Source organism: Miniopterus schreibersii, assembly GCF_964146895.1.
Source record: "Miniopterus schreibersii genome assembly, chromosome: X".
Classification (NCBI taxonomy): domain Eukaryota; kingdom Metazoa; phylum Chordata; class Mammalia; order Chiroptera; family Miniopteridae; genus Miniopterus; species Miniopterus schreibersii.
In genome coordinates, this window is record NC_138104.1 from 12,328,270 (window position 1) to 12,339,682 (window position 11,413).

The window sequence follows — 11,413 nt, forward strand, 5'->3', positions numbered from 1 at the left end:
GGTCATCAGTTTGAAAACAGGCGTTGACAAGAAATTACTCATTGGTGCAGATTCTTTTAAATTTTGAAAATGAAGTGTATGTTAATAAACACTGCCTTTATATAATCACTCAATGTGTGTATACATATTTTTGGGACACCCTGTATTTAAATTAAATATATATATATGGGAAAGGTCTTAATCAACAACTTCAGATATCACCTTAAGAAACTAGGAAACTAAAAAAATAATTAGCCCGGCCGGTGTGGCTCAGCGGTTGAGCATCGACCTAGGATCCAGGCGATCGGGGTTCGATTCCCGGTCAGGGCACAGGCCCGGGTTGCGGGCTCGATCCCAGCAGGGGGCGTGCAGGAGGCAGCCGATCCATGACTCTCATCATGGATGTTTCTCTCTCTCTCTCCCTCTCCCTTCCTCTCTCTGAAATCAATAAAGATATATTCAAAATAATAATAATAATTAAATAGTACAAAATATTGCATCGTGCCCTTTACGCAGATGCCCCAAATGCTAGTGCTTTGCTCTCCTTTCTTAGTCATTGGTGCTCTCCTGTCTCCTTTTCTCTGAAACGTTTTAAAATAAATTGAATACATGATGCCCCTTTATCTCTTTTATTGAATTTAGCGGGGTGACATTGGTTAATAAAATCATACAGGTTTCAGGTGTACAAATCTATAACATCATCTGCACACTGCTTTGTGCACTCACCACCCAAAGTCAAGCCTTTTTCTGGCACCATCTACCCCCCCTTTGCCCTCTCCCGCCTCCCTTTTAATCCCTCCACCTTTCTCACCCAGCCCCCAACCCCCCCCCCCCCCCCCCCCCCCCGTCAGCGGCCAGTCTGTTCCCTGTATCCATGAGTCTCTTTCTATTTCGTTTGTTCATTTATTTTGCTCATTAGATTCCATGTATAAGTGAAAGAATATGCTATTTGTCTTTCTCTGACTGATGCCCCTCTATCTTTAAATACTTGGTCACCCCTTCCTCCTCTCAAAAAATAAAAGACATTGTCTCACATAACCGTAGTACAATTAGACAAATCTAGACATTAGCAATGACCTTCTGGAGCTGTTGCTCTTGCCCTCCTAATGTCCAGGACCCAGCTGAAGGTTATTATTACATTTAGTTGCATGTGTCTTTAGTTTTGTTTAATGTAGAACACATTGCTTCAGATTATTTTTTCCCCCCATTTTTTGTAAAGGCAGAAACTGAAGCTCAGCAGGGAGGTTGAGTCTTTCCAAGGTCACAGATGATAAATGCTTGTGCCAGGGTTAGTTATCCCCTAACTCATTTGGCAATGCGATTTTTCCACTGAAATATATCCCCCAATCCCCAATCTCTGTGTGTGTGTGTGTGTGTGTGTGTGTGTGTGTGTGTGTGTGTGTGTGAAAGGGAGTGTGTCCCATAGGTTTCTCACCTATATACCCCATGGTAGCTTCTATATCTTAGCATACCACATTAAAAATAGTAGTCACTCAATGATTGTCTACATTTTTTAAAAATATTTTTTATTGATTTTTTTTAGAGACAGGGAGAGGAAGAGAGAGAGAGAAATATCGATGTGAGAGAGGCTGCCTCCTGCAAGCCCCGAACTGGGGCCCAAAAACTCAGGCATCAAACCAGCAACCCCCCGAGCCACACAGGTCAGGTCAGTTGGTGCCCACATGTGACTGTAGGTTAACAAAGTGACACGCGTGCTTGCAATGTGACCAACATTTAATTAGTACTCTTTTCTCGTGGTGGCTGATGAAATCAGCTGCTTCTTTTTTGATCGTAAAGCATTTTTTAAGGGAAAGGGTCCTTGGTAAAATGACTTCATATGTGTGTCCAAAACCAGTTTGCTAACAAGGGGAATTATGGCTGCAGGTCCAGTGCCTTGTTACTTGACTTAAACGAAATCGTGCTTCATCGAAGCCAAAGTGTTTGCTTTAAGGAACCTGGATGAGTGAGAAATTGTCCTTGTGAGTTTTAAGAAGTGTGATTTCATTGACGTTTTGGGTGTTATTTCTTCAAATGAACTTGACTTTCCTAGTATCGAAAGGAAGATTTTTTTTTTTCTTCCCCTCAGCTAACGAATGGAATGGGCAAAAGATGTTTGAAATTAAGCAGTCACAAGCCATTTATTACTGAGAAAGGAAAATAAAGTCCTTAAAGAACTTGCATTCATTCTTCCGCCCAAACACACAACCCATGCAAATTCAAACTTTCTTGCAATTCAAGTAAGTTCCACAATGGAGGAATAAGCCTCTTAACAAGATTGAATTTGCTATTGTGCATGTTACAAGCTGAACAAACAGAGATTGGGGAAGGCTCTGTTCATTCATGTGCCTCCTTTAAAAAACAAATACCAGTTTAATATAAATGGAAATGAGGGCAACATTAATATGAACACAAATCTTGATCCATTGTAACCTAATAATGAAAGCCATACTTTCCTGAGGCTGGGATAAATGGATAACGTCATACATTTTAGAATCTGAATCATCACTGTTTTTGTGAAGATTTTCCCCTTTTATGAATTTTCCTTTGCGTGCTGGGAGAACGGTAAACTCTAGCACTCCAAGTCTCGAGCGCGAATATGCACGTCTAAAGTAGGACATCAGAAATAACATGCAAAAAAAATAAAAAATAAAAATACAAAGATTGCAAAACAAAACCCTAACGCCAGCTTTGTCAAATTCCATCTTTATAACCTTTAGGTTGTCGGAACCCCATGGCTAATGGTTGTCCTGCTGCAAAGGGGTGATCGGAGCAGCATTATTAGGGAAGTTTTATTTTGTGAAAAGGCAGATTGAAACCCTTCCCTTAATTTGGGAGATGGGAATTTCTGGACGCCAAAGGAAGGACTTCCTATAATTCTGTCTTATTAACAGCTTTATGAAAATGTGATCAAACTTAATAACCTTCTCTGATCTGTAAAGTGTAAAATGTTAATTCCTAAGAAGTTATTTTATCTTCTGATAGGCCATAAATAACTTAGGTTAAGATGTTATGCGAGGTGGAGGGGATCAGTGGGGGAAAAGGGGGGACATCTGTGATACTTTCAACAATAAAGATAAATTTTTGAAGAAGGCATTATTTAAAATAGAAATACGCGTTAACTTTCTGACTGGACTGTAGCAGTAGTCTTCGGAAATGACTGACGTGGGCCAAGGGAATAATTATAAACTATAAGCAGTGTGGGTTTGCTAAATGAGTGTAAATACTATCAATACAGTGACCTCACTGGATTATTTTGAAGATTAACGCGATGATACCTGTAAAATACCCAGCAGAGTGTTTGTGAAGCTGGGGTGAGTATTTGAGAAATAATAGCTGTTCTTGCGACTATGATTTTGCTAACTGCTTCCTAATTACTTTCTTTTCTAGACTTACAATCAATCAATAACTGTGCATTATATTTGAAAGTACATCGTAATTCCTAGTTTTCCAAACTAGAATTTGAAAAAACTCAAAATTCTGCCTGGTTTTATATAGAATGCGAAAGAGGCTTTTCCCTCCCATATCTATTTTTTCCCCTCAGCATTAGTTTTTGTAGCACGTTATGTATGCTAATATTCACTGGAGAAATATTTAACAGTTTGGGGAAGCCATGGTTATTAAGGTAGGATTTATTGCTCTAAGTTAGTATAGTAATTTATGAGATAAACACCTCGTGACAGAACTGTGTGACGGATGCTGAAGGAATAGCCTTCCCTATGAGGACACACGGACCGAGAGGAGCTAAAAAAGCTCACTTTCATTATGCAGGCAGTTCTAATAGTATAGTCATTCAAAAGGCTTGTCCAATACTGAATTATGCCCCATATTTCTAAGTGTTGGAACAAGTATATTCTTATTTGTATATACTGTTTTATTTCTTTTTACCCTGTTTCTTTCTTCAAAGTTTTGAGATAATTTGAAGATACTTATAAATACTTTGGCCAATACTTTCCCCCTTGGAGTCAAAGAGAAATAGCCACAAAAGCGGCCCATGTGAAAATGGTTTTCTCGATATAACTTGTCTGAGAAAAGAATTGTGGCAAATTCTTTTGTCCATTCTGGTAGTGACAAATTTCTGACAATTTTGTCACTGACTGGCTTATATGTGACATATCATATAGAATATTAAATTTGTAAAATGGAGCTCCTAAAAATTCACGACTTGGCTTCTCCTTCGTTCAGACATGACACTCCAAAAAATGTCCGTTTAATCACAAGGCATTTTCTAAATGCATTAAGGAAGGTGCTAAAACCACCAGGGCTCTAATAGTTACCTGATGGTTGTTTCGTTCAAAAGAAATCTCCCAAAGCAATTGAGAGAAAATCAATTTTTCTGAAAGTGTACTGTACTTGAAATAATTTTTAGTAGGGTTTAAAAGAGCCTTTTCTAACTTTTATAATCCAGAGCTAAGCAGCAGCTGCTCAAGTTCAAGGTTCATGTATCACCATCTTTTCCTCTCCCAAACCCCTTTCCTGCTTCTTTGGCAGACACCACCGGCCGCTTAAACGCAGAGAAGGGCCTGGCGTTGCAAGAACGAACCCATTGATCTGCCAAGTGGTGTTTAAGGAGTTTTACTTCTGACATCAAAGCGTTAACCTGTCGCAGGGTGCGGCTTCTGTGCTTTTACTCTACAAAATCTCCAGAAATATTATCAAGAAACTGGTTGAATCGATGGGACTGTTCAGGGCCTCCTGGCTGCAGCCCTGGTGCTGGGAATAATAATAAAACAATTAGGATTAATGGAAGACCTGGCCGATTGATTAGGATATAAGAAATTAATATGCGATGGTCGCAGCTAATACCCTGGGCCCGTCGGGCCGCCTCCGACCGGGCCCTGCCCTCACCCCGCGACCTGCCAATTTGAAAACGTTGCTGAAGTTATGACACTGCGGCTCTCGCAGTTCCTAATGGGCTTTCCCGGTGCTCAGGCTCCCTGCTTTCCCCCGGGGGCTGAAATAGTGGCTCATTTCTGTGCTTATTACCTGAGATAAATTCAATGTTCCAACAAGGCACTTTGGTGACACGTTTTCATTAAGCTGCAGAGAAATGTTCATGCACCAATACTTTCGAGCTTCATTTAGAATGCGGCCTGGCCACCAGAAACAACTTAAAAGCAAAACCCAAGCCAAAGCTAACAAAAGAAAACAAGAAATCACACTAAACTACAAACATTAGCCACCAGGGGTTAGGTCGTGTGTGGTTTTTTTTTCCACTCGGACCCTACTATTTGAAAGGATTCATTTAAATACATCTAGATCTAGGACAAGAAGATGCATGTAACTAACCTCATGGTTTTTATTATTATTATTTTTTTAAATATATCTTTATTGATTTTAGAGAGAGGAAAGGAGAGGGAGAGAGAGAGAGAAACATCAATGATGAGAGAGTCATTGATCGGCTGCCTAACCTGCACCCCAGGCCTGTGCCCTGACCGGGAATCGAACCCTGATCGCCTGGATCCTAGGTCGACGCTCAACCGCTGAGCCATGCCCGCCTGGGCATGGTTTTTATTTCTTCTGACTTGGTTTTCTAAGACCAATAAGCATCAGCTATATATTCTTTTTTTTTTTTTTAATATGTATAATTTTTATTTTTGTTTAAAGTATTACAGATGTCCCTTTTTCTCAATGCTTCCTCCACTCATCCCAAGTTCTTTTCTAAAAACGAGCCAAGGGTAATCTTCCAAAAAACTTGACACAGGACCCATAGTTTGACTCCAGGAGCTCTGCATCTAGCAGGTAGCTAAGCTCTTCCGACTTTCTTTCAACAATTCCTCGGCCCAGCTCTCGACTTTTCTCAGCCCACCCTACCCTTGCCCCTAATGATAACTCAGCATCTAGAAGTTTCTCAGCCTCCGGGTCCTTTTCTTCTTAGCTGGTTACCATCAACTGTAACTGTAAATTTAATATCTGAACATAGGTAGAAATAATTAAAACAATAGAACATTTTAGCTCCACAAAAATTGGCATTCAAGATAAATTAAAAAATAATACTAAAGAACACATAATCCTAACATCCTAGCACAGCAGCTGCTTTCATTCACGCAGATTGCTTTTCACACTGACACATTTTTACAGCATTTTACTCACAGTTTACATATCTGCTTCTGTCCTATTATTTTTCCTTGGTGTTATACCATAATTTTCTGCATAATTTCAGTCTTGATGATCAGTAGCTTAACGTGCTTTCTCTTTAGGCATGCTGATACATCAAAATTTATTAAATCATTACACTAAAGATAATTATGCCTGGTACTTTCCTTCATAGGTAAACATTTCTATAGATGTTTTCATGCCCTTTTTGTTCTTCTGTTAAACTATTTTCTTAAGCGAATACCTAGCAGTGAGCCAAAGGATGTGCGTATTTTGTGGCTCACACTTCACACTGCCATATTGCTTTTTAAAAGCTTTATTCCAATTTGTAATGTCATTTGAGTTGAAATATATTAACACTTTACCAATATTGGTTATTATCATTAGAAATATGTTTGTGCTTTCATAAAATATTAAGATGACTCCAGTTTGATTCATACTTAGTGTGGATTCACATTTTCCAACATTTTCAGTCATTAATTTTCCATTATGGGAAATATCTGTTAAAATTCCTTGTTCATTTTTCCATTGAGAACTTGACGTGGTTCCTACAAAGTTGGGTACATTCTTGCTATATCATAAACGCGAACACTATGTTATAAGGAGTGCAAATATTTTCCACAATTTTTAGCTGATTTTTACATCATTTAACTCTTATTTTATAGTTTAAAAATTTTATTTTCGAACATGGTAGTTTTATCTTTTGTAATTATCACTTCAAAGATAAAACATTTTTACACACATATGATAAATATTTAAAAAATGTTCTGTTTGATTTTCTATAATTGAATGACTTGTGTCTAATCTATATAGAATATATATTGTTGCATTTCCAAAGCATATTTAGACTATTTAGTTGCCTACTGGCAATTTCAAATATCTTTAAAGTTCATAGGTTTGACAATCATACAGACTTGGTTTCAAATTCATGTTCTGTTACTTGGGAGCTGTGCCATGTGGGCCTGGTTATGGAACCTCACTGGACTCTGACTTCTGGTCTGTAAATTGTGGCCATGTACTACTTGACTTGAAGGATCCTTAGGACAACTGAGAATTATGTAAATAAAATGTCTGACATATGAAAGACACCCAGTAAATGGTCATTTCTATGACCATAGATGCATCACTATTATTTGTAACTGGGTCTATTTCGGGACTTTATGTTTTCCAAACTATCTTTATTTCTGTGTCTATATGTATTCTTAAAAATTAGTTTGCTTTAAATAGATTTTCCAGACCTTCTTCCATTGTACTAATTTGTTTTAAAAATAAATTCTTTATTTTTCAACAGTTTTAGATTAGAGAAAAATTGTAAAGATAATGCAGAGAGTTCCCATATACACCACACCCAGTTTCCCCTGTTCTTATGATCTAACATTAGTATGATTCATTTGTCACAACTAATGAATCAATATCAATATTTTAAAGCTAACTGAAGTTCATATTTTCTTTAGATTTCCATAATTTTTACCTAATACCCCCTTTTCCCCATAACTAATTTTTATGGGATATATATGTGTGTATCTAGACAGATATATATAACATAAAAGTTGCCATTTTAGGCATTTTTAGTGTAAAATTCAGTGTCATTAATTATATTCACAATTTAGTATGCCTATCATCGCTATTTATTTCCAAAATATTTTAATCCTTAAAAAAAACACACCTCTGTAACCATTAAGCAATAACTACTCACCCTTTCCTCCCCCAGCTGCTGGTAACCACTAATCTACTTCTTGTCTCTATAAATTTGCCTGTCTAGATATTTTGTATAAGTGGAATCAAATACTTGTCCTTTTTTTAAAAATTTATCTTTATTGTTGAAAGTATTACAAATTTCCCCTTTTTCCCCCATTGATTCCTTCCACCTGACCCCAGGCCTTCACCCACGTATTGTCTGTGTCCATGGGTTATGCATATATGCATATAAGTTCTTATGTTAATCTCTCCCCACCCACCCACCCTGCCTTCCCTCTAAGATCCCTCAGTCTGTTGCATGCTTCCAAGTCTCTGGATCTATTTTGTTCATTGGTTTATTTTGTTCATTAGATTCCACATGTGAGTAAGATCATGTGACACTTGTCTTTCTCTGACTGGCTTATTTCGCTTAGCATAATACTCTCCAGGTCCCACCATGTTGTCTCATAAGATAAGGGATCCTTCTTTTTTACAGCTGCATAGTATTCCATGGTGTAAATATCCGAGAAGATGCTTGATATGATTTCAATCTCCTTGAACTCATAGAGACTTGTTTTGTGTGTTAACATGTGGTCTATCTTTGAGAATGTCCCATGTGCACGTGAGGAGATTGTATATTCTGCAGCTTGGGAGTGGAATGTTCTGTAAATGTCAGTTAAATCCATCTGATCTAATGTGTCAATTAGAGTTACTGTTTCCTTGTTGATTTTTTTGTCTGGAAGATTTAACCAGTAAAGTCAGTACCTATCAATAATTACCTTAAATATAAATGGATTAAATTTTCCAAATCAAAAGACAGGGTAGCTGAATGGATAAGAAAACAAGACCCAAATCTATGCTGTCTACAAGAGACCCACCTCAGAACAAAAGACTCACACAGGCTGGAAAAAAAACACAAAATTTCTGGGGGACTTTAAAGGAGAGATCAACAGCAATACAGTCACAGTAGGGGACTTTAACACCCCCCTGACTTTACTGGATAAATTTGTCCATTTTGAATCCATCTTATTTCACTTAACATGTTTTCAAGGTTCATTCATGTTGTTGCAAGTATCAGAACGTTATTCCTTTTGATGAGTGAATAACGTTCCCTTATCTATATGCATATACCTGATTTTGTTTCTTCATTCACTTATTGATGGGCTCTCTAGTTGTTTCCCACTTGTGGCTCTGGTGAGTAATGCTGAAATGAACACTGCTGTGCAAGCAGGTATCTCTTTGAGTCCTTCTATCACATGACCTCACTTATATGTGGAATCTAATGAACAAAATAAACTGACAAACAAAATAATCCAGAGTCGTGGAAGCATGGAACAGACTGACATATCTCAGAGGGTAGGGGGAGCAGGAAGAGATTAACCAAAGAACTCATATGCTTATATGCATAACCCATGGACACAGACAGTAGTGTGGTGAAGGCCTGGGGCGGGGTGGAGGGGGTCAATGGGAGAGAAAATAGGGACATCTGTAATACTTTCAACAATAAAGACATATTTTTAAAAAGATTCTTTTGGGTGTATACTGAGGAATGAATTTCTGGATCATATGGTAATTATATGTCTTGCTTTTTGAAGAATTACCAAACTGTTTTCCACAACAGCCGCACCATTTTATAGTCTCACCAGAAATATATGAGAATTTCAATTTCCCTACATCCTCACTAAAACTTGCTAATGTTTTGTATTTTTTAGTATAGCCTTGCTAGTGAGAATGAAAGGGTATCTCACTGTGGTTTTAATTTGCATTGTCCTAATGATTAATGATGTTGAGTGTCTTTTCGTGTGCTTATTGGTCATTTGCATATCTTCTTTGGAGAAAATCTATTCAAGTTCTTTGTCTACTTTTTAATTGGGTTGTCTTTTTTGTTATTGAGTTGTAGGAGTTCTTTATATACTATAGATATTGAACTCTTATTAGCTATATGATTTGCAAATATCTTCTACGGTTTTTTAGGTTGCCTTTATACTTTTTTGGTAATGTCCTTTGAGCCACAAAGTTGTAAATTTTGCTAGAGCTCAATTTATCTATTTTTTTCTTTTATTTTTTTCATGGTTTTGGTGTAACATCTAAGAATTCATGGCTAAATCCAAAGTCATAAAGATTTAATTCTGTTTTCTTATAAATTTTATTGCTTTAGATACTGTATTTAGGTCACTGGTGCATTTTGAGTTAATTTTTGTATATGATAGGGGCGGTGATCCAATTTCATTCTTTTGCATGTGGATATGCAGTTGTTTCAGCACCATCTGATGAAGAGACTTCGGACTCGGCACACTCGTCAAAAATCAATTGGCCATTGATTCATGGGTTTGTTTCTATTCTATTGGCCTATATGTATATACTTATGCAAATACTCCACTGTTTGGGTTGCCATAGCTTTGTAGTAAGTGAGTCGTCCAAATTTATTCTTTTTCCAAATGTTTTTGTTATTCAGGGTCCCTTGCAACTCCATATAAACTTGAGGATAAACTTTTATTTCTGCAGAAACAGGCTGCTGGAACTCTGATGAGGATTGCACTGAATCCGTAGATACTTTGAGTAGTATTGTCATCTTAACAATATCAATCTTTTCTGTGATGAACACAGGATGTCCTTCCACTTACTTAGGTCTTCTTCAATTTCTTTCAGCAATGTTTTGTACTTTTCAGGGTAAAACTCATTGCCTTGGTTATATTTATCCCTAGGTATTTGATTCTCTAATACCTCCAATTCTAAAACCTATCCACAGAGTTCATTCCTACTCATCCCTTTCTTTTATTTTGTTTTATTTGTAACTCCTTTTTTTTGACAATGAGAAATCTGGGTACTCTTATCCTCTATATAGCTAGATATTTTTCTAGTCTACTTTTATGTAACCAGTATCTTGACTCTGCTCAGCCATAGCCTTGTTTCCTTGTGTGAACCATGATACCCTTTGGGACAGTTCCACCTTCAGGGTGTGTCTTCTTCATGCAAACCCCAAAAGGCTTTTGGTCTGCATTTTTTCAGGAAGGAATGAAGGAATAAAGTCAGGATATAGATGTTTCTGAGCAAAGAAGAATTAGCTCATAGTCCTCGGATATTTCTCTAAGGTTTTAGGGAATGTAAAACAAGCAGTCACAAAGCATGTCAAATGGACATGATCTGAAGAATCCCACAATACATTACCCCAAATTACAAAAATAAAACAGTTAAATCCTATAACATTATTGAACTTATATGTTCTATTCTAGGCACTTTTGGTTGGAGCTAGTGATAAGCAGTGGGATTTCAAATAAAGGTACACACTCTAGTTTTAAGAAACATATAATTTAACAGAAAACAAAGTAAAAAACATTTATTCATTTATGTATTCACCAAACATTTATCAATAGACTACTATGTGTCAGGCAACTTTCTAAATGCTGAGGAAACAGTGGTAGACAAGCCAAACATAGATCTGTCATCTGAAAGTTATATTCAAACAGTGGTGGGAGAAAGTAGCCAAAGAAGTTATACCTTGTGAAAAGTGCTCTGAAGAAAATGAAAGAGGGATGTGCTAGTAACTGGGTAACTAAGCTAGAATGCTCAAGAGAGCTCCCCCAAAAGATCATTTTTAACCAGAGAACTCAATAACAAGAAGCACGCCATGTAAAGATTAGAGGCAATAGCATTCCTGGCAAAG